Below are 24433 nucleotides of genomic sequence, written 5' to 3' on the forward strand. Positions count from 1 at the left end.
GCAAAGCAGTAGGGCTGTGCAAATGTATTTTAACACGTCCCGTCATTCTGGCAGAGAGAAGTTTTACTCTTAACCGAACTTCACGTGGTGCCTAAACTACTATAAAGTAAACATTGACAAGGGCACGCTTACATTCGCACGGCTTGTATTGGATAAGCTCCATCACCAGTGTTCTTTTTTTTGTCTCGCGCCCATTCTTCATGCTTTTGGGTGGCATTCGTAACGTGGCCAAGTGTATCATTCGAGTCCTTGAACAGATAAGGTGTTTTACTGAGCACACGGTGTAATGCTTCGTTGTTGTTTTCTGCATGGGGTAAAAAAACACACGTACTTTGACCCCGTGCTTGTAAATTACATGAAACATGTATTGTACTTAACTGCAGTGGAGTGTTCCTACCGCAACTCTGTCAGAGAAGTCCACAGCGCCGTTCATGACATTGTGTAGTGAGGATGGCTTTAAGCGGCATCTCCCGATATCAGTTGTTATAAAAATAAATACAAGATTATGAGTATTTCTACTGCTAAACGTCGTATAGTCCAGGTGGCTTACCTACAAATGAAACCTAGTTTCAAGGAGAGTCGAGTATAAGGTCTCATTCCAATCATCATTGAGCATAAAACAACCTTACCATGAGAAATTGACACTTTTAAACGTAATTTGACATCTTTAAATTTTGAGACTGAAACATATTGATTTATCCTCCATTTAAAAAAACAAAAGTTGCCGTGGCTGCCCCTCTCCACCCTCTTGAATGCCACCCCGACCGCAGTCACAGCAGTCAACCTGTGTCTACTTTTAAGAGACGCTGATGAAGGCTCCATCTCTAAAGTTCGGCTTCTGTGAGCGACACCGAGCCCTCAGCCTGGCTGCACGCCTCGGTATCACGGAAATTCATGCCTCTGAGAAATACTGTGTTAGTTAGAACATTTGCCTTTTTTATATTGTGATTAAATATTTGCAGGGCGTTAAAATGTGTGGCCTACTTGCCAACGGAAGTGTCCTCAGAAGTATCTCTGTGGCATTATCTTCCACACAAGGTGATACACTGCTTCCTGGAAGAATTCTGAATGGAAATGTCATAATCTCAATCATCTTTTGTATGGATATGAAATGAGTCGCAGCAAAAAAAACGATGTCTCAGAAGTAAAATCCGCTGCTGGCTTCAGAGAACAAAGACTGAATTCCACTCATGCCCTTAAAGAAAGCCACAGACCCACACAGAGACTCATACGCTTGCAGTAGACATGAGTTCCATAGCTGTCAACCCCTTATCAGTGCCCTACCTTATTACAGACCAATTCAGTACCTTATTGGTCACCCCGTGCCCTTATAAATCTCAACGTTCATTCTACAAAGTCCCATCACAAGGGAGACACACAAGCAAATATACGAAAAAAAACTGCCCATATTGAAACGGCAGTACACCATATGGACCTTAAAACTCAATTTCTATTTACAAGAATACGGGTAAACCCTACGGTTCACAGGTATGGAGTTCACACAGAGAACTATAAGCTTGTAGCAGACATGAGTTCACACAGACACCCACAAAGACTCATAGGCTTGCAGGTAGACATCAGTTAATACAAAGACCTACAGACTCACACAGAGACCCACAGGCTCGTAGTAGACATGAGTTGAAAGTGTTTCATTGTCGCGGTGCGCTGGAGTCACATTTGGGAGGTAAATTGCAATCGTGGAGAAGGTGACTTGCACCTCCCGGAGCCAGTTTGGATACGATGTAGGGCAGCGCATTGCTTACTGGGGGGGTGACACCTCCTGATGGCTGCTGGTGGTGCTGGAATTCGCGACCAGAGGAGCCTATTCGGGACAATGTTTGCTTTGTCGCAATTGTTCCTCCACCGGTTTCTACTGCTGCCCGGGGTGAGTCCGATTCTTTCTTCACCTCAACATATGACGCTGATAGAACATGATGATCACTATCGCCGTCAGCCACTCCCAATCCACTGTTGGATGAGGATAAATCAACATCCCAATCCCTGCCTTGTGCACATGCCATTAACATTATTCGTTCACGTGTCCGTATTTATAGATTGACGTCACCTGAATGTTTATTGTCCCTGCCACTAGTTGTGTACGTCGGTCGTCATATATTCAACTCATGTCTCCTACCTGAGCCTTGCAAACACCTCGTTGTTCATGGACTCCGTTAACAGAATTCATCTTTCTGTGCTACTTTCCGTTTCACTCCTTCCAGTTTGAATATTGGTGTCGGCAAACAACGTTTTCATGTGATTCCTCATCGAGGGCATAATGACACTTTGTAATTTCAACAACTAAAAATTGAGCAAACTTTTTTGTTTTTTTAATCATCACCTCCGTGTCGTTCATTTCATCAGCGTGGTTATGACTCACTTTGGGAGGTGTTCATACTCCCGTGTGCTGCATTATCTTCCTTTTATTGCAATCGAACGACTGCGATAGTGATGGCGATGTGCTTTAGGGAGCTCACTGGTGGCCACGCTTCTCCTGTGCCAGTGCTTGCTGCGTGCAATGGCACTGAAATATCCAGTGGAATCCATCATCAGGTTCTCCGGAAACATCTCCCTCCTCTCCCTCACCTCTCTCCCTCCCCTCCCTCCTCCTCTCCCTCCCCTCCCTCCCTCCTCTCCCTCCCCACCTCCCTCCACAACTGCCAAAAGAAAAAACTGCCGAATCATCATTCCTCACTTTGGGACATCCCAATACACTTACAGCTCCGTCTTAATCCACTGCTGGATGATGGCTTCCCCACACCGATGCAAGTTCCTCAGGCTTGGTTGACCATAACCTACCAAGATGCTCAGTGCAGGGAATTGAACTCGGGTCGCAGGGATCGTGGTGAAGTGTGCCAACCACCGTGCCACCACTCCATTACACATGCTATATAGCATGTACGTGAAATGTGAGGCTAAAGTGAAAACGCGGCCAAAAACTTGAAAATTTGGTACAATGAGGAAGCATCCCCGCAGCGTGACCATACTTCACCGCACTCGTCAGTATGAGGTGAGGGGGGCCACATGCCCCAAGACCGGTTCAGTTATCGCTCGCCACTGATGTTTGCCAAAACCGGGAGTTAAACTCAGGTGGCCGTGTTTGGAGTGCAGTGCCCTAACCCCACTGCATTCCAGATAGCCCACAAAACTGCATTAGTATAATAATACATGACAGTCGTTAAATTGGCAATGAACTAGTCCACACGTCCGCTGGAGGAAGGAGACTTTGACAGGTGTAACGCGTTGCAGGCATCCAAGCAGACAACGGTAATCTGTGCCAGTTGCGTGCAGAGATTTGAACACTGCCGGTGTTGTTGCAACCTTGGCAATGCCGTCTGGGACAGAACACAATGTTGCCAACGTTGGCGTTTCCAGAGATGTTGAAAAAGCAACGGTGATTGATAGTGAATAATAAATGCCCCTCCCCATCCCCGTCAACCTCGCCTGCCTTTATTAAACCACAAACCTCCATCCAGCTTCAATGACACTGACGCGTGGAATATGAAAAACATTATGAAAAATGTATAATTTCTGGAACGTTCGAGTGATATTTTTTTACGAAATTGACAGCTTGAAACCGAAAACGTGCGCGTAATTCGACCGAGGTTTAACGAGCGACTTGATTTTATTTTCTTTCTCCGCAGCTGGCGGGCCGCTCGTGACTCGAGCGTCACGTGTCCGAGTTGTCCGAGTTGTCCCCGCTTGACGAGCGTTTCTCTTCTCAAGATTTTGTTTTTTTTTGGTGCGAAAGAAGCTCAAATACACCAACAAACAACATACAGTGGGTGGCAAAAGCCTGAGAAAAGAAAATGATTAACGTGCAGATGAACCCTGAAAACAAGATTTTGGATAACGCCACTGGAATAATGATTGATAATGAATCACTAAGCCGATATTCGAGTGTAATGACAAACTTACCCCATTGTGATTGCTGAGGCGAGATCATTCGTCAATGTTTCTGTTTCATATGATTGTTAAAAAGTTAGAACTTGGTACGGCTTCGCCATTCTCGTTGTGAGATGAAAGTTCCCTTCGTGGCGATGTTGAGCAGTAACTGCGGTGGTCTGAACTCCACAATTCTGCGCAACGAAAATCATTGACGGGGCGGCATTCGTTGGGTTAAAATACTCGGGTCAGGATCATTCACTCTTGGTGAAGAGTTAATATCTTTAGATAGCAAAAAATGAACGCGTGAAAAATTAACGAGAAGGGAAGTTTGACATTTCTTCAAAGGGGTATTCAAAGCTCTTGGGTGATGTCTGTCTGGTTGTTAATGCAGATGATTTAGAATTTGCCATTTCAGTAGAATAAAAGAAATTCATATCGAATTTATCGTGAAAAAAATGCAGCCATTTGTCAGTGCCACCACCAATGTTGCCCAGTACTCAGATTTACATTCCACAAGCGGTATCCACTTAAGGCCGAGTTGACCTCGGAGAGGGCCGGTACCAGTACAGATATCACCCGCCGATGTGTTAGATAAGACCATGAATCTAACTCAGAATGAGGGTTTATCGTGGAAATGGAAGCTGGATGTAATCACACCTTATATAAGCACAGTTTGCATATGAGCAACACATTCTTACATTTTCACTGGAGGCTAAGGGAAATGTCTGATACGAGCACACTTTGGATACGAGTACAGTTTTCCTTGCTCCCAAGGGATGCGCTTATATTTAGCCTCTCTAGTATAAGTACATATACACACACAGACACGAAAACACACAACAAGGGCATGCTACACATACACAGGTCAAGTCAAAAGTCAAAGTGGTTTCCTGCTTGAATGAGCAATGAAGCAGTGGGCATCTCCTATTTAGAGTGCTGAGCCTGTGTCAGGCGTGAGTCTGTGAGTCAGTAGTAGGGGTGAGTCTATGAGCCAGTGGTAGGCGTGAGTCTGTGAGTCAGTGGTAGGGGTGAGTCTATGAGCCAGTGGTAGGCGTGAGTCTGTGAGCCAGTGGTGAGTCTGAGAGCCAGTGGTAGGGGTGAGTCTGAGAGCCAGTGGTAGGCGTGAGTCTGTGAGCCTGTGCCAGGCGTGAGTCTGTGAGCCAGTGTCAGGCGTGAGTCTGTGAGCCTATGGTAGGAGTGAGTCTGTGAGCCAGGGGTAGGGGTGAGTCTGTGAGCCAGTGGTAAGAGTGAGTCTGTGAGCCTGTGGTAGGCGTGAGTCTGTGAGCCAGGGGTGAGTCTGTGAGTCAGGAGCAGGAGTGAGTCTGTGAGCCAGTGGTAGGGGTGAGTCTGTGAGCCAGTGGTAGGGGTGAGTCTGTGAGCCAGTGGTAAGCCTGAGAGCCAGTGGTAGGCGTGAGTCTGTGAGCCAGTGGTAGGGGTGAGTCTATGAGCCAGTGGTAGGGGTGAGTCTGTGAGCCAGAGGTAGGGGTTAGTCTGTGAGCCAGTGGTAGGGGTGAGTCTATGAGCCAGTGGTAAGAGTGAGTCTGTGAGCCAGTGGTAGGGGTGAGTCTGTGAGCCAGTGGTGAGTCTGAGAGCCAGTGGTAGGCGTGAGTTTGTGAGCCTGGGGCAGGGGTGAGTCTGTGAGCCAGTGGTAGGGGTGAGTCTGTGAGCCATTGGTAAGAGTGAGTCTGTGAGCCAGTGGTAGGAGTGAGTCTGTGAGCCAGTGGTAGGGGTGAGTCTGTGAGCCAGTGGTAGGAGTGAGTCTGTGAGCCAGTGGTAGGGGTGAGTCTGTGAGCCAGTGGTAGGAGTGAGTCTGTCCGTACAACAACCACTGTTGACGTGCCCACAAAGCTGTAATAATGATATACACCCCAAGCAGCATTTGCATTAGCAACCCTCTGGTAGCGAGCCGCACGATCTCCTGTAGAGCGACCTCACCGGATTCGTGCAAACTGGCCGCGCGGTATATTCACGGGTTGTCAGATGATCAGCTGAGTAAAAAGACATACTTATAAAAAAACATCTCTCAAGCCTGAACACACCTCGGTTTTGACGAGTCGCACGAGATTCAAAAGCCTGAAGCTGTGCGGACAGATCATGAAAAGGACTTCATCCTTGTGCCGCATACACACGGGAATGATTCAACCCGGGGATGCATGGCACCCTTGCAAAGAAACAAATTTCAAATTGCTCTTGAAGCGATTAAAAAAAGAAATCGTGTTCAGAACGTTATCAAAGTCTTCAATTTGTTATGTTTACGACTGGGACATTCGCCTGAATGCGATATTTGTGTTTGTTGTTGTTGTTTGTGCTGTAAGAACGAATGACGTGCCCGTGCATCAGTCCCTGTGCGCATTTAAAATCACAATAAAGCAACAGAAGCAGCGTGTGCTGTTTTAAAGCAATAAACTCGTGTGGCACTGCACCCCTCATTATTAGATTAACTATCAACACTGAAAAGCGCACTGTGGCATCTGCGTAGAAGCACCCCCTGCACAGCACGTGCAATGCTCATTCAATACTTTGCTGATGTCACAGCTGAGTTGCAGTGGTCGTGGTAAATCGTGAACGTGCCACCTAGCGACGAAAGTATGGGAATTTCACAGCTGCGGTAAATAAGCGTGAATGGATTGTGTGTAATAAAAACTACAAACTCAACCATAGTTTTTTTTTATTTTACCAGGTAAAGCCCACTGAGCTGTATGCAGCTCTTTTTCAGAAGTGATCTGGCCACAAATGATATCACAACGAAGTGGCTTACCACGTGGAAATTTCTAGCAGCCAAATACTCCACGTTAATTATAAATGTGGAGGGGGGAAAACGGAGGAACCCGATAAAAATCCACGCGACCACAGGGAGAACATGCAAACTTCAAATACACAGGCGTCAGGGTCGGGATCGAACCCATGTCCTCCTGCATACCAAGCGAGGTAATGAACATCTTGCCACCGTGGCGAGATACCAGAGGAAATGTGTACGTTGAACTTCTTTCGTACCCTACATAGCCTACTGTGTTAATCGGAGGTACGGAGTAAGGACAATAAACTAAACACACAAATCAGTCAACAAAAATTTGCGTTTTAATTATAGATTTCAAAGTGCATATCTCCAGCGGCTTCCTAATATGGGAAGAGCGTTCCAGACGGCCGCAGAAGCGCATCTGAAAGTGCACGATGCAGTGACCGTCTTTGTGAGATGATTATCAGGTGTGTGAATGTTTGTGGTAGGGCCCAGTTGATTAAATCACGGTAGTTTGGTATATTTGAGGGCAGCACATCCTCGATAAAATGTCCATCTTGACGATGCCTGCAGACAGGAAAACAAAAATGCAAAGGAAAGATGTATGTAATTATAAGCATACCTTATGGGAATTGAACAGCATTTCAATATTCAAAATTATTTGCGTGTATTTTTTTATACATATATAACTGTATGCAGTTTGTATTTTTTGTTTACAAATAATCTCAAAACATCAAGAAGGCAAACAAGCTCGAGGGATGAGCTCTTAACCCCCCCTCCCCCACACACAAAATAGATAAAGATCCCCCGGAAATCATTTGCAGACCGATGGGACAAGTGCTATTTGCGAGCACCTATGAATGCCTGTACAGTGTGCGAGGCAGTGGTGGTGTGGCCAGCACCATGGGCCGGTCAACTCTCTCTTTGCCCCCTATGCTGACCTTGTTTAATACACTTGCACCAGGCACTCTCTCAAGGTTGAGCCGACTTAGGGGAGTCCCAGGAACCTGGTCCAGGTATTCGTCACTGACGTTGATCACAGACGGGCATCAAACCCGGATCATCGGGAATTAAACGCCACGTGAACACACAACAACGACAACAACGCAAGCGAGCGAGCGAGCGAGCGCAAATGTAGCACGGTGGTGAATGTAGAATTCAACCTCGGCTCCCACTGAACAGTGCTCAGGAAACATCGACAAATACCGTCTAGTATTGTGCACGGAAATGTGTGTAATGAAAAGCCCCCTATGGTATTCGCTCCCCATTATTGGCCACTGTGTGCTATTGCCAAGGGCACATTTTCACAATTACCGTTGGAAGGTTGCATTGCTCCTCGTGGTAGAGTGCAAAAATACAGGCGCATCCCCGCAATGCCTTGCTCAGCTCTGCCGACTGAAGGGCCTCCACTAGAGCGAGCTCTCTAGAGAGGCCCTCTAACAGGGTCTCTTGGCCTACTCTTCCACGCTGGCCAGATGTGCATTCACATTATTACGAGGCAGGGGTGGTTGCTATAGCTCACAAAAAATGTGTGTGTGCGTGTGCTTTGTTTTACCATAATTGGTGCTCCCTAACATCTCTCGCCCCTTGACCTTGCAAGACGAACCTAGGGCATGCGTTTTCGTATATAACCATGCACGCATACACTGGCACGTAAATATTACGCGCACAAATACAGAGAGCAAGTGAATGCACCGAGGCGATGTATAAATGTTTAACATACCGGGTCACACGGTTCGAAGTTGGCAAATGCTCAACTCTGCAGTCGCGGCGTTAATAATGAATCGTCCGCTGCGTCGTGCTCGTGCCCTGTGGATGCCGACCGAGAGGCTTGCAGGCACGAGGACACTGCCGTGCGGGGGTAAAGACCCACGACGGGTGGAACGTGCACAAGCAACGACGCGCTTACAGTCAGAGAAAACAAATACGACAATTCTAGATTTGAAGCTTTCGTGACTGCAAGGATTCATACTCTTAGTTCTTTCGGTAAAGTCACGTGGGTAAAAAATGAAATAAAAATTAATAAAAATTAAATTAAAATATTTTTTTACCTACGTGACTTTACCGAAAGAACTAAGAGTATAAATACGACAATTGGCAAAACACGTAAACAAATGCAATTCCCCGTGTGTGTGCAGGGAAAGCAAAGGGCCTTGTTATGCCTCTGGTTAATCTGCAACACTTAGTCATAAGCCTGTCTGCTAGAAGTTAAACCAGACAATGCAGCTATTACGGTCGGTCAAAATCATTATACTGGTAATACGCCGTTACAATTTAGCAAGCGCTATTTGCACTGAATCACTCAGTATTCAATTGTATTAAAGACAAACTAATTATTGTTGGATGCTGTAATATAAATAATGAAGACCTATCTGTTCATCGCTTCACAAAACATACCCATATAAATATCCCCATCAACAGCCACGGTCAATAACATTCTGGATGATAGCCTCCCCAAGCCACCGCCATATCTCACGATATATTTTTTGTCTATCAGGCTGTTGGCGTTCCAGAGCAGGATGAATGGGTCCACCACGGTTCATCAATCAGCAGCTCAAACTTGTCGGGGCCACAAAGCATTGGTTCACTCCCACCTCTCCCATAACCATCTGGATAGTATGGAAGGGTAGGCCAAACATCTTCCAGAGGTAGCATGGCCCTTTTTTGCCAGTATCAACTTATGAAAAATAATAAGTTTTACCCTTTCTGGCAATAAAACAGGTGTTAAGATGTTCTAACACAAGAAGGCTGTCTCTGGTGTAGCCCAATCAGTTTAAAAAAATGCATATTTTATCAGATTATGTTTCTTTGCATGTTCACCACAAGTGCGTGCGGTTAATGCAGACGATTCCTTGCAAAAGGTATCTAATTGGTGTTTGCACATCTTAACGCCTGTTTTATTGCCAGAAAGGGCAAAACTTATTCTTATCATCGAGAGGTTTTCCCTAATGACCCCTTACGTGTAGACACTTCTGCCAGCGGTGGCGAGAGCAAGCAATTGCAGGGCTGCACCTTTAACTTCCTCAGCTACTTACAACAGCGCAAACTGATGTTTCTTGCAATGCAACATACACTTTATATAAATGTAACTACTTTTCCTAGGGACTTGTGAGATATAGGGCTTACTTGGCAATGAGCTGTTAACATTCCTGGCATAGCTCAAACATATTCACACTCAAAGGCATACATTCAGGATATTATTAAGCAATAATTAAAATGATAACATTTTGATGGCATTGTGGATACAAAGCAAACGTGATTGCTTAACTTCATTTAATTTCAACAAATATTTCCCATTGCTCAGTGGTTGTAAGGAATATGTTCCGAATGTCATGTTGTCCCTTTTGAGTTATTTCGAGATATAAAATCATATTTTACACATTGCCTAAAAGTAATTTGTTTGGTCATTGAGGCATACGTAAAGAAAAACATTATATTTTACAGAGAGTAATGAAGCATCCTTGAATTGTGAAGCTGATTGATGGCTCGGGTTTATCGTACGATAAGCATCGTCTCCAGTAAAGAACACTGAGCACGTGACTGCATAGCTGAACGACAGGAACCAAATACATTTGACAAAAAAGAAAAATCCACCAAAACAAAACCAGGCATGAAACGAGAATGCACGTGACCCGGCTCTCGTCTACACTCGAGCCGGCTGCACAAGCAAGCAAGGTCGTCGCTGTTTCTCCACCGAAACCCACGCCACACGAACACACTACGTGACCACCGCATGCACACGGCCACCGTGGAGCAATGATGTCAAGTTAGATTGCCACACCACACGCCTGCTCTGTCATGGCATGTCCAGCCATTCCTGATAATTGGGCACCCCCTTGTTAGTGCTCACCAGGCAATGTCCTCGTGTCTCCTTGGGTTGAACTACATTTTTAGGTACGCAAAGCGTATTTTATCCTCGTTGGATGCTAAATCCACTTCTGGATGAATGCAACTCAACGTCGTATCAGTTACGAAGTGTGTTTGACCAAAGTTCACCGTGCTGTTTAGTGCAACCAGGATGGGTAGTGGGCTAGACCCGGTTAAATAATCACCCGGCACTGCTGTCTCTCCAGCGATGTTGTTTACACACCGCATCAGGTACTCATTGGAGGCTGAGTGAACCAAGGGGAGTCCCAGGACCGGTTCGGTTATTCGGCACTGGTGTTGGCTGTGGCCAGGAATCAAACTCAGGGTGGCTGTGTTTGTACTACCCTGGTGGCGAGATGTTAAATCCCTCGCCTGGTAAGAAGGGAGTCATGGGTTCGATTTTGACTCTGACGTCTGTATATTTGAGCTTTGCATGTTCTCCCCGTGGTCATGCGGATTTTTCATCAGGCCCTCCAGGTTTTACTTTACACATTTAGAAATGTGTTTCGAGTATTTGGCTGTTATGCATTTGCACATGATTGTCTACTTCGTTGACCCTGATGCCTGCTGTATATGTCGAGTTTGCGTGTCTCTCTCCCCGTGGTCGTGTGGATTTTTCAAAGGGTCCTCTGCTTTTCCCCTGCACATGAGGAATCCACACGCGTTTAGAGTTTGTGGCTGCTGACATTAATGTCACATGATGATAAGCCACTTCGTTGGGCTATCATTTATGGCCAGGTCGCTTCTAAAAAAAAATAGCTGTATAGATCAATGGGCCTTACCTTGTAAAATAAAAAGTATATTTTATTATAGTAGTGCAATGTGTGAACCAATGCACACTCTTTAACTCAACACCCCGTTCTCTGTTATTTTGCTAACTTTCTTTTGTTATTCTTTCATTTTAAAGTTTTTTGTTGCTGTCTTTATACCGCTAGGGTTTATCATTAAACATAAATGCAGTCTGCATTGGCTACGTATGCGCGCACTTAGTTCTTAGGCCATTGGCCCAACAATGACTTTTCCGGTACTGCTGACGTTGACAAACACTCATCATGATTTTCTCAAAGAGTTTAATCCGACGATCCCAAATATTTCTGATAGCAAGATTACTGTTAACTTTTTTTAAAAAAGACAACACCGTTCTTTAAAAAAGGACAATAATACCTACGGAATTTATTACATTGGATAAGGGAACATCAATTCGGAAGAAAATAAAAACTCGTGTGATGTGAAACATCGAGAGAATGTTAGGAAGAGTGCAGATAAAATAGACCATGACAACAACAGCAACAGCTGACATTCGTCACGAAGTGGCGGTGACCTCACCACAGCGCCCATGCCAGGCCAGGTGCACTCGTACACCAAGACATTTTCTCAAAGGTGGGCACTGGCAGAACTTGCCAACCCGAGCCGGTATTTATCCAACCACGTTGACCCGTTGGGCTAACTCGGCTCTCGCAGCTGCTGGGGCTACGAACAAACCCGCAGGAATCAAGGCAGCGACAGCTTTGCCTTTGGCTCGTAACGGCGGGTGATCTCGGAACAGATGGAAGCTCAGTCTGAACCCTTTATGTATTCTCGCTCGGCAAGTGATCGGAGAACGCCGTGCGATGATTGCGTTGTGCAGCGTGGGTCCGAAAATTAAGGGACGTCATGCTGGCAGTGCGCGCACACGAAGCAATTACAGGCCGGCCCGGGCGGATGAGTGGTGTTGTAAATGAAAAAAAAAATTGAAGCCATATATCACATTAATAATTAAGTGTGGTAGACAGCCGAGTGGGCTCCAGTGAGGCCCTCACGAGGCCCCGTGTCTCACAGCAATGAGCGAGCACCGTTGAGAGATTTCAGGTTCAAATTCGGGCAGCCATCCATGACTAAAGCAGAATTTCAAGTGCCGAAAGGTCTGACTCAGACGGCAAATAATGAGTTGACAATATTTGTCTGCCTGAAAGTACACATGTTTTTACTGCTTCGTCAAAGCAAACACACACACCGAAACAGATTGCATTTTATTTAATTGTATTCTACTTACCCAGAAATAAAGACAAACATACGAGACGGCTGATGTGAAGTTACCACTGTTCGTATTTTGTGGAGGCATGTTGTCCAGTGAGATGCCTAGTGAAATGACTCCAATCTTAGTTCGATTATGTCAATACTTATTGATTGTATAGATGATTTATTCATGTTTTACATTGTGTGTCCTGAAACGCATGTAAATGTTTGTTTGCTAATCTTGGTTCTTTGGGTAAAGTGACAAGCTAGTGCGATAAAGTCTCATGTCACCGAAATGGAGAGTGGTGGAGCTTTGCACTTGCCAAATCCTGGCCAGCTGGCTCGAGAAGCTCAACAGACACCCACCAGGGCAAGCATCGTGATAAATCACTATCAACCCACCCGTATATTACGCAGTAAATTACGCAGACTTGACACACGTTTACTGGCTCAGACGTGGCCTCATATTGTACAATCTTTACGCAAGTCTCTTTCATTAATAACCAGCCAGGCGAGTGGCCATTGTAGAAATGTCTCTTCTGCAAGAGGAAGTTGAGTAGTAACCATTAATGTCTAATAGATGTGAAGTCTTTCTTAGACGGCAACTTTATCTTCTTCTGGCTGGATAAAAAAAATGTTGAACATGGATTTATGCAGGGTGCTTACATTTTTTTTTTAACACTTGCACGGGACTATGATTTTCAATGGAAAAAGAACGGATAATACACTGTAATATAACAAATGTATGCTAATAGCTTCAAAAAGTCAAAGAGTCTCACCACTTGGTCGCCATCATTGTCAATGCGTGCCTGGAATCTTTTCCAGGTGATCTCCAGAGCTCGGAGGAGGCACATTTCTCGTGGTATCGTTTCAAATTCTCAGAAGTGTTAAAATGTTTTCGAAGCACCCTGGACAATTGTTAGATACATGACGGAACATTTATCATTTATTCCCAGCTCATAGTGGCTGTACTATAGATGCATCACTGTCATAGGAATGTGTAATTTCCACAAGTGATTTCACATTTATACATTCAGCCATCTTTATTTCACGGTGTTGTTTTTGTGAATTAAATTACAATGTGACTTATTCAATAATCATCATGTGGGTGATTGGTCTATACAGTTGAGATTATACTGGTAGGAACCTCCTGGTTACACCAGCCCACAGGGGATTATTGTGTCCGTCCGTCCGTCGTGCATCCAAAAATGGGAGGGGTGGGGCTAGGTGGAGAGGGGAGGGTGGGGAGGGGCTGGGTGGGGAGGGTGGGGCTGGGTGGGGGGTGGGAGGGGTGGGGCTGGATTGGGTGGGGAGGGGCTGGTCACCCCGTGGTGCCCTTATAAAACTCAACATTTAACATACACACGCCGGCTTGTGCCCGCCCTCACAGTCGGCCATATTTGAGGAATACACCACGCCGCCGTTGACCCTGGCCATTGACCGAGCAACCCAACGTTCCTACCAGCTTCCTCCGCAAGAATGTGTTTCTGTTCTCAATGACCTTTGCGGACTAAGTATACACATATGATGTTGAACCCATGCTGCCGCATACCTTCACTCCCAGAAAGCTGAGTGGCTGGTGAGGCATAAAATCAAAATTCACGTGGAGAGACAGCTATGGGAAGGAGGCATGTTATCGATGGTTTATTTCGCTGCTCAAATTCTCCCTGCCATTAATTATATTTACGTGTTATAGTTTGAAATAAAACTTGGACCCATATACAGGGTGCTTCAAAATAAGGTTAACACTTCCAAGAATTTGCAACAATACCACAATATCTGTGCCTCCGAGTTCTGAAGACCACCTGGAGAAGATTCCAGGCGTGTTTTGACAATGATGGCGACCAAGTGGAGAGACTCTTTGACTTTACACAATTGGAACCTCCTTTGCCAGTAAAAAATATGATAATTGTTTTTTTACCCTTTTATCTGGCAACAAAACTGACACCTTTTTTTACAAGGAGTCATGTTTACATAGACCACAATACCTGCAGTCATAATGCAAACAAAAAAATAACTCTGACAGTGCACATTATCAGAGTTTTATGGTCGTGGGTTCGATCCCGACTGCTGTATATTTGGAGTTTGTGTGTCTTTCTCTCCGTGGTCGTGTTGATTTTTCTCAGGGTCCTCCAGATTTTCCCTCCAAATTTGAAATCAACATCACGCGTTTAGATTATGTGGCTGCTTTTAATTTCCACACGATAGGCCACTTCGTTCAGCTATCATTTGTGGCTACGTCGCTTCTGAAATAGAGCTACATATCTCAGTGGGCAATTAGCTGATAAAATAAAAATAGTGTAGCGTAGTCATTTTGTATCATTCTCCAACTCCCCCGGCCGACCCCCTTTGCCTTCCCAATGCAATGCCTCAACACTTGTCCACCCCCCCAGCTTTCCCGTCGTCCCCCTCCAACCTTCAAGGCGAGGACCACGCCTACCAGGACCCCTCCTTAACACTCGCGCCTGTTCCATTGCAACTAAAACTACACCACCCCCTTTCCTCATCTCAAACCACTATCTTCTCCTGGACAAGTTTCTAATCGCTGCCAAGCGTGCCAAGGAGATGGCGCCGCACACATTTCGTGAAGGTTAGATTGCGATTCGTAATCTCGTTGAATAATAACATCCCAGAAAGGTGTAGGCAATCCATGTGGGCGCGGTGACATTTTACATCAGGACAACTTGAGTGCTTCTTCCAGATGGGGGCAGTCTCGGGGCGACTTTTAACTAAAGGTGACGCGACCGGCGCAACGATCACGTTGCCTGTCGTGGACAATTTTAACGGTCGCATTTGCACGTGACCGTTGCTTCCAACAATTAACGCGACGAAGACCGAGCTCTCACCTTGTACGTACCAAACAAAGTTTTTGTTGACATCCAGAGTCTGGCGGTAAGCGTCGCGTTTTGGCGAGTCGACCGTAAAGGCAGGAAAAGGCGCCTGGCGTTGAGGCAGCGCCGTGCGTGGCGATGCCGCCCGCATCTCCCCAGTGCTTGCTGTGCCCCGTATCACACCGCGTAATCATTTTAGGCCGAGGATGACCTAAGGGGTTGCTGGGGCTCTATCACAAAGGTTCCAAATAGCAATTTCCACCGGTGCTTTGCAACAATTCCCTGGAGTTGAAAGCAGGGCCTTGGAGATCGGAACACGACACGCCAACCACAAAGAGAAGATTCCCTATAACTATTGGACAACCAAATACAAATCGAGATATACGACGTTTGCAAAGAAACGCACGCCAACATCGTATACGACCAGGACCATGGCACCGACACAAAAAAAGCACGGGGTTGTTGAAAACGGCTATGCAAAGCCTGGGATATGTGCTGAAATTCAAATAGAATCCTTGCAGTGGGAATGCTAATCCACCCAGCTTGCCTGCGAGCACTTACTCCAAGGTCACAGGAATAAGTAAACCAACGCGTGGCAAACCACGCCTCTTCTTTTTCTCTTTCCAAATAAAGCGTTGTAATTTTCGATGTAAAGCTTTCGTGACTGCAGGGATTCATCTTCTTGTTTCTTTCGGTAAAGTCACGTAGAATGGAAATAATAAAATAATAAAAATAAACAATAAAATAATATAATATATTCTTTTTTTTATGTTTTATTTTTATTATTTTGACTTTACCGAAAGAACCAAGAAGATGAAAGCGTTGTAAATTCGACACTTGTGAAAGGCCCCTGAGAGCAAGGGGGGCACCTAGTTTTGGAAAGTTAGGAAGTTTTCGCCCTCGGGCCATATCTCATTTCACCAATTGTTCTCTACAGTTCTTCAGCTAAAATAAAGGGACCATCGATATTGATTCGAGAGCTTCAGCATCAATTAAAATATATTCTGTCTCATACTCCCAACGCAATAGTCTGCTGATGATACAGCTGTTAAGAGGTGCGAGTGGTGATGATCACAATGACATGGCACATAAAGAATAAATGATTGTGTGACATGTGATTAAATAATATGCATCGCACATTCCCGTTATCGGGGGAAGCCATTACATTCTTTGCAAATACCGACGAGATAAAGTGTGGCCTTCGAAATCCATACACATCAATGTGTGTGTCTGAAAAAGAGATTTCGGTAAGGAATACTTTAAAGCTTACATTGAGGTGTTGCAGCTCACAAATGCATTAACGCTGGAGGTCGCCATGCTAATCCTTTTCAAATAACCCAGATGAAGTGTATATGAAGGAAGGCCTAGTGCCATCACCAATGTCATGTAACCCTGTAGGAAACGGCACGGAGTAATTATGGACAAATATTATACGTCCTTAAGGGATCTGTCAGCAGATTTAATATCCACGAGAAAGTATCAATAATTCCTAAATAGTTATTGAATATTATTTTAAATACACTGCTATCTAAGTCATTTGGTCAAAGGGGTTTATTGACCATACTTCACCATTCTGGTGAATGGAGGATGGTGAAGGGGGGGGGCATTCCTCTCCTATGAGATGCCACTGATGTGCTCCATGGATGGAAATCGCACTCAGGTCCCCGGCTACAATATAACAGTGAAGCTGCCCAAAACCGAATACTTCTGATTGTTAGAAAGATATATGTTTGTAATTACACACGCTTGCATTTTCTCACAATCCAATTATTTTTAGACATTGATATTGAGTGTGAGCATTGCATTGCAGAGTATAAATGACCAACTACGCATTCCAATTCCCCAACCACGGCGCTGCAATGAAATGCATTGCCCCGCATGCCATTTGAAGGGAGGAATATAATTGTAGCGGGAGGGTTCCTCGGTGGAAATAAATCTTTTTTAAAAACAACAGCATCCGCTGCCCCTGTCTTATACCACACTTAGCGACAAAACGATGATTTGTGTAATGTATTAAAATTGGGGTTTTATGAATTCTAATTTTCTATCGAGATTTTGTTGTTATTTTTTTGTAGAATCCCATGGGACTTCAAAGCTGGCTCTCCACGTGTGTGATTCGGTTTCTGCAGCTGTAAGCGTGGCGCAATTTCACAATATTGCCACCGCATGGAATATTTAGTTACTCTACAAAACGGATTGTGTCGTGCAGCAAACGCTACTGTTGTACTGTAGTTCTAAGGCTCCGTGTCTATGCTCCACACCGTCGCCAACCTGCATTGACGAGAGTGGCGAGGCGAGGCCAAAGCACCCCCACGGCACCTCGCCGGCAGTGGATTGACACGCACGGCCCCACGTGCACTTGCACAACAAGGGCATATGAACACATGGCACCGCGGATGTCACGGGTCCCAATGTTCACTTATCGCACCAGTCCCCTGTGCCATCCCCTGCTATCGTTTCTCCCAGTTCTCTCCCAACGTTTCCCCTGATCCCCAAACACGCACAGGGCCCTCTGTGTGTAGGCCAGAGGTCGCAACCGGGTACCCGATACCCGTACCCTACCCGATACCCGGCTACCCGTACCCGGGTACGGGTAGCCGTTTGCGACCCTGATGCTGCTGGGTACGGGTAGGCCGTCAGTCACTGGTGAGTAACCGTTTGTCACTCATTTCGGGTAGGGTACGGGTACGGAATCAAAACCCGTTTGCGACCTCTGTGTGTAGGCCCTCCTCCCCCATGCGTCAGTGGGCCATGGCCAACTGCAGTTCAACGCTCGTCGAGCTGCATTCTCTTCCGGTGGCAGGACAAACACATTATAAGGTGGCACCCATTGTTATGTATGTGGGTTGAACTTCTTTTGCACTGTACGTAGCCAACCGCAGGTGAAAAACATCGCTTGCCACAAACTAACCGCGATTCCTTGCTGATCTCGTCAAGGACAAAAAAGCATCACGCGGACTGCGGTCATCCTGGAAGCAGCGGCTTCTGGCTCGCCATCGAACAAAGACGGTCACCGCTTCGCGCACTTTCAGATGTGCTTCTCGAAGCACTCTTCTTTCCGATATTATGAAGCCACTGGAGCTATGCACTTTTAAATTTGGACTGAAAACAAATTCATTTCCCACTGCTTCTCGTGTTTAGCTTGTTGTCTTTCCTCCACGCCTCCGATGAGCGTGGTTGGATACGTAAGGTGCGCAATAAGTTGAATATACATACGTACAGAAGATGCTTCAGAGAAATGTATATGCGCACATGTGCACACTCGCCCCCGCATGATGTTTGGTACGTAAATACATGCACATGAAACGCCACCAACAATAACGTAGTTCACTCTCTCAAATGGGCATTCCACGTGCAATTTATTTTCTCTCTCCCCTTTTGCTTTCGGACAACATTTCATGCAAAGAAGCACTCTGCGATTAATGTTGCGGTTTGTGTGCATTAAAGAAAATGAAGACACAATAATAGTAGGCACTCCAGTATTTCTATACGCCTTTATAAATGGCTATACTGTGCGTGTCATCATTACAGCGATGTGTGGGAGAGCATTTTCCGTACTGTTAATTACCAACCCTCCTGGTGGCTTGGGTTCAATTACTGGCTATGGGCGAATGGCAAGGGTTGTTTCAAAACTTGCCCTGTGCCTCCCCCTAGGTCGACTCAGCCTTTAATGAGTGCCTGTAATATTGTGTGAACACCGGCATTGGGGAGACAAACGTCACGGGCGGAGGGGGGGTGCTGACCATTCCACACCCTTTATGCCCCGTGCTGCCTTTAAAAGGTTCTCGCTAACAAACTGCACTTGCGCCTAAAGTCTACGCGTCGTTGCAAGGGCACCGGGGGGTCGTCTCCATCAGGTGAGGATGCGTCGACTGGTGCAGGGAGGCCGCGTGTGCCCAGTCAACGCGGTGCTCAAGCGGCCTTTTGTTTCGCTGCGTAGAAGGGGTTAAAACGAGTGCAGCGCGGGCAAAAGTAAAGACGAGAGGGTTATATCCACTTAGACTCACTGATGTACGTGTGCATGTTGAAGTTCTTTCGCACCGTACGTAGCAAACCGGGCTGATCGGAGGTGCTGATGAGTGGTGTCGGCGGGATCGAGGATGACCTCTGCGGAGGGAGTTCACGAAAACACAACACGGGGTGAGCCGAGGCATCCAAGCTACTGGACATCTGCATCATCGCCTTCAGATGGACCGCCCCGTTTGCAGGGGTGTCCGTGGTGAAAAAAACAATAATAGGCTTGACCCTTTCTGGAAATAAACCAGGTGTTAATATGTTCAAACACCAAATAGATGCACCTATTTCAAGGCATCGAGCCTGCATTAAGCACACGTACTTGTGCAAAAAGATGCAAACGTGCTACGATAATGCATGCATTGTCTTTGAAACTGATTGGCCGATACCAGAGATGGCTTTCTGTATGGTCTCGTCTCACCCATTGGCGGAGCCAGTGGGGGGGTGGCACGTGCCCCCTCAATGATCCGATCGAAATCCTTAATTTCGATCGGATTATTGGGGTTTAATAGTATTAAATCGGCATTTTGCGACCCCCACTGCCACTGTGTAGTATATCATTATGTGCCAGGGACTCTATGAGATGATAGGACAATAGTCGTGAGTCCATAATTGGCAATAAGTAGCGGAAAAGGAGTTATAAGCGACTCACAGAATTGTGCGCAGTTGCGTATACAGCACACGACTTTCCTGAAGGCATTCACCTTCGGCGAGAGCGATGCCGATCACACACCGCGGTTCGAATTCTATCCTCGATTGATGGCTGCACCATCGCCGCACACGCGTCGAATAAAAAGCAAGGGACAAGTCCTTACTTACTAACAACTCCTTTCATTTTTCATTGCTGGAGGGGTTGCCCCCCCCCTACCTGAAAATCCTGGCTACGCCATTGGTCTCACCCCCCCAATGTTACACCAGAGGGCAACGGCAACAGGCGACACATTAGATGTTCATGGTGTTGATTTAAAGTTCCTTTATGAAGCAAATGCCACTGACTTTGTGGGTCATTGTAATACGGCCCTCGCGTTTGTACAAGGAGAGGCATCTTTTAGACGTGATCGCCGTGCTTCGTGCCAGCAATCTCGTGCACGACGATCACCGTGGCATTTTCCGAGGCGACGCTATATCAGCGCATGCGGCTGATTCTACGCCGAGGATAAGGTGTGCACTTTGCTATTCAAAGCTTTGCAATGTTACGCATTGAATACGACGGGAGCTTTTCTTTTTTTAAAGGTCATTCGCACCACAGGAGAGAAATCGTATCTGCATAATTGGTTGCGGGAATAGGCCAAAGACCTACCGAAATCTATTTTTGGTGTGTCTTAAAATAGACCCGAAAAAAATGGGTTTTCTAAATTTAGCACGCTTTAAAAATAAAAATAAAAGATCACAAGCCACCGTATTAAAATGAATATACTCCTAAATAAATAACGCCTCCAAGGGAAGCTCAAAAGGAATGTTGCGGAGATCAGAATCGCTATAGCTGCAGCCCCGCAATTTACTGCTCAAGCCACTGCTGGCACAAAAGCTTCTACTAGAGGGATCCCTGGATAGCTCCTCATATGGGTATTTGGCCCATTATGGCAAATACATACATAGGCTTAGGGTTCATAGTTTGTACATTGTTGCATGTTGCCCCACAAACCCAGCTACCTGAATTTGTCCCTAAAAAATAGTTTTGGTTAGATCGCGTAAATATGAATGTGTCGTTAAACCCGCCACCACCCGACACAGCAAAATAGTAAGGTTTGTCGCGTAAACAAAACATGGCAATACATTGCTAGTTCAGCAGACCGATGAGTTGGAGAGTAAACCCACAACATTTACAATTCGAGTACGATGTTTCACCGGTAATTACAATCAGCTTCATATGGCGATAGCCAGAAATTGTTGTAATACTTACACAAACGTACCCAAAATTTGTATATTGTGGACAGTATTGGTCTCGAAAGCCGACATGTTAAACGACCTCAGTTCGATTTACGGCCACGGTGACGTTTGGTTAAACAATTCCTCGTGACTGCCAGTGTAAGAAGGGAGGCCTTTGTCCAATCGTGGATTGACGAACAGTGATGTAACCATCTATATATCTGCACAACATGCATACATTTTCCCCGTGGATGTATGCGACCCACTGTTTTTGTGCGGTCTTGAGAATCGGTTAGATTTCGACACTACATAAATCCCGATTACATCTGTAAATGTAACAGCATGCAGTATAATTGTGGTGGTTTAGGCCAGCTGTCATTTATCACCATTTGGCGAGATAATTAACAAAGCGAAATACAATACCAGACGCACATTCACACCACTAAAGTGCCACGTTAAAATTGCTGCAAATAAATATTGAAACAAAAATTCGACCGTGGTGTGATCATCAGTAAAAACGCTTGGCAATTAATTGATACAGATTGTGCTCTTGATTCTGAGAAATGAAGGTGTGTACCGTGGGTGAACGACCACCCCCTCAAGCAATGAATGTGAAAGGAGGTCCACCCCTATCGCAATGCTTTATCCCGATCACAAGTAAAACAGGATACATATTCTGATCATGATTTTGAAAGTGATTTCTGGCTCAAATAAGCATTAAGGCAGCACTCATCATTTCCCATTTACAGCCCTGAGCCAGTGGTGGACATTCCTCATTCCTGTGCCAGAGTCGAGTGTATCCAGACTAGTACAATCATGGTATTTATTATATTTACCGCGGAGGGATAATGGGCCGCGTCAATCCCCAACCGAGGATTTGAACTTGCAATCTTTTCTGATTGCAAGCCGCTCGCTCTACTATTGAGCCGCCTGATCGGCTGTTGTGATGCATTACACTGTGTAAAGGCGAGGAAGACGTTGTAGATCCAGATGACAATTTCAGAGGTGAAGCTGAGGAGAGAAACCCATACTACCCCAACCAAAAACACCTCAACGACTTTATCAGAGATCTTGGTCTCACAAAGTCCAATGCCGAGCTTTTGACGTCATGGCTCAAGCAGTGGGACTTGTTGGATAAAACTGTGCAAGTCGCAGATCAGAGGAAGTGTCACCAACTTTTTTGCAGCTTCTTCACCCGTCAAGATGGGCTCTGCTTCTGCCACAATGTGACCAGTCTGTTCGAGGGAATTGGAATCGCCTGTAACCAGAATGAGTGGTGCCTCTTCATTGACAGCTCATCCAGGAGCCTCAAGTCGTGCTGCTCCATAATGGTAACAAGTACCCGTCTCTTGCCCTGCCTCATTCGGCGCACCTCAAAGAGGATTACAACAGCATCAAGACCTTGTTGGACGCCTTGAAGTATGATGAGTACAGCTGGGAGGTCATCAGATACTTCAAAATGGTGGCATTCCTGATGGGTCTCCAAGGCGGTTTTACCAAGTTTCCCTGCTATCTTTGCCTTTGGGACAGCAGGGACACCAAGGTGCACTACCACAGGCGGGACTGGCCACAGCGGACCGAGTTCTCTGTGGGGAGGAACAACGTCAAGTGGGAGCCACTATTGGACCCCCGGAAGGTGCTAATGCCACCACTGCACATCCAATTGGGCCTTATGAAGCAATTTGGTAGAGCTGTAGATAAGGAGTCAGCAGCCTTCAAGTACTTTCAAGACTTCTTCCCTAAGCTGGCTGAGGCAAAGGTCAAAGCCGGTGTCTTCGTCGGATCACAGATAAAGAAGATCCTGGAGTGCAATGAATTCCCCAAGAAGCTCACTAGTAAGGAGAAAGCGGCTTGGAACAGCTTTGTCGCAGTGGTTCGTGGCTTCCTGGGCAATCACAAGGTCGAAAACTACGTGGGGCTGGTTGAGACTGTTGAAGAACTACGGCACAATGGGCTGTACAATGTCCCGCAAAGTCCATATCCTTGATGCTCATCGTGATAAATTCAAGGAGAACATGGGAGCGTACTCGGAGGAGCAAGGTGAGCGCTTCCACCAGCATGTACTGGACTTTGAATGCCTCTACCAAGGACAGTATAACGAGAACATGATGGGAGACTACATTCGGGGGCTAATTCGTGAAAGTGATTTACAGTATAATCGTATATCTCGAAAAATTACTCACTTCTAAATCTGTTGTAGTAATTGTTGTATTACTTTAGTATAAATACATGTTAATTTTGATTCATATGTTTTTTTCTGACTTTATGTGAACGAGCAGACACAATTTCGCCCGTTTTATCATTGAAAATAGGTAAATTTCAAAATATCACTGTCCTTGTCACAAAAGCAAAGTTTGTGGGGAATAATAGCCATTTTTTATACTTTTTAGGCATAAGCAATTACGAAATAGCACTTACTACCCAGTGACAAAAATTGTGTTACATAGTGTTATCGATGCCTCGTAAAGCCCAGGCGCTGAAACCGTTATTAATCATGTCGGAAGGTACCGGGGAGGGGAGGGGGATCTCGTAATTCACATTTGTGCTACGTTTACAAATGACGATGAATTTACGCCAATTTCAACCGCACACATTCCACTGCTGTTGCTGCAAAGACGAAAGCGACAATCACCGTTTGTTATTTTAGTCGTAATGTGCACGTGCGTCCAATTCAGCACAAGGAGAAATATCCCCCATATAGCCTTGAACAGACTTTTGGGTCAAGTGCCTTTAGTGATCACCTGTGAAGGCCGGCATGGCACGCGAGGGGGTAGGATGCCAGCAGCACGTCCGGCCGCCTTTATCTCCCCAGTCCTGATGTTAACACACCGCATCATGGACCAATTTAAGACTGAGTCGACCTTGGGGATGCCCAGGACCGATTTAAATATTTGCCACTGTTACTGGTGGTGAACGGGAATCGAACTCGGGTCACTGGGCACGTAGCGCCATGCGCTAACCACTGCACACACCACCCAAAATCACACAACTTCATTGAACGTTATCCGACAGTGCTGACACCAACAGGGCACGTAGTACATTCTGTGCAGATACACATTATTCAACACTTACGTCAACCTGCTGATCTGGGAGTCGGGGACACCCAGTGCGTTCTTTGTGTTCCTGTGAAGATATTACGACCCCAGCCAATGGGTTTCACATCGTGGCTCGCGTAACAGAGTCGGCCTGTGAGGTGTCCGGGTGTCCGGGTGCCCCCCCCCCCCCCCCGAGTTTA

At 45.9% G+C, this 24433-nt stretch overlaps 1 protein-coding gene and 1 long non-coding RNA gene across 3 annotated transcripts in view; both read right to left on the reverse strand.

The window, feature by feature from the left end:
- Window positions 1-24433, reverse strand: part of LOC144945020 (membrane metallo-endopeptidase-like 1) — a 98942-nt gene that overhangs the window by 53285 nt on the left and 21224 nt on the right. The gene's annotated exons all lie outside the window — the stretch shown is intronic.
- Window positions 6946-12546, reverse strand: LOC144945019 (uncharacterized). The gene is made up of 2 exons (XR_013639619.1): window positions 7564-12546; window positions 6946-7189 (listed from the first exon to the last, which is right to left on the reverse strand). It is a non-coding gene; the product is annotated as an uncharacterized LOC144945019 (long non-coding RNA).

This window comes from Lampetra fluviatilis, chromosome 36, assembly GCF_964198595.1.
Source record: "Lampetra fluviatilis chromosome 36, kcLamFluv1.1, whole genome shotgun sequence".
Lineage (NCBI taxonomy): Eukaryota > Metazoa > Chordata > Hyperoartia > Petromyzontiformes > Petromyzontidae > Lampetra > Lampetra fluviatilis.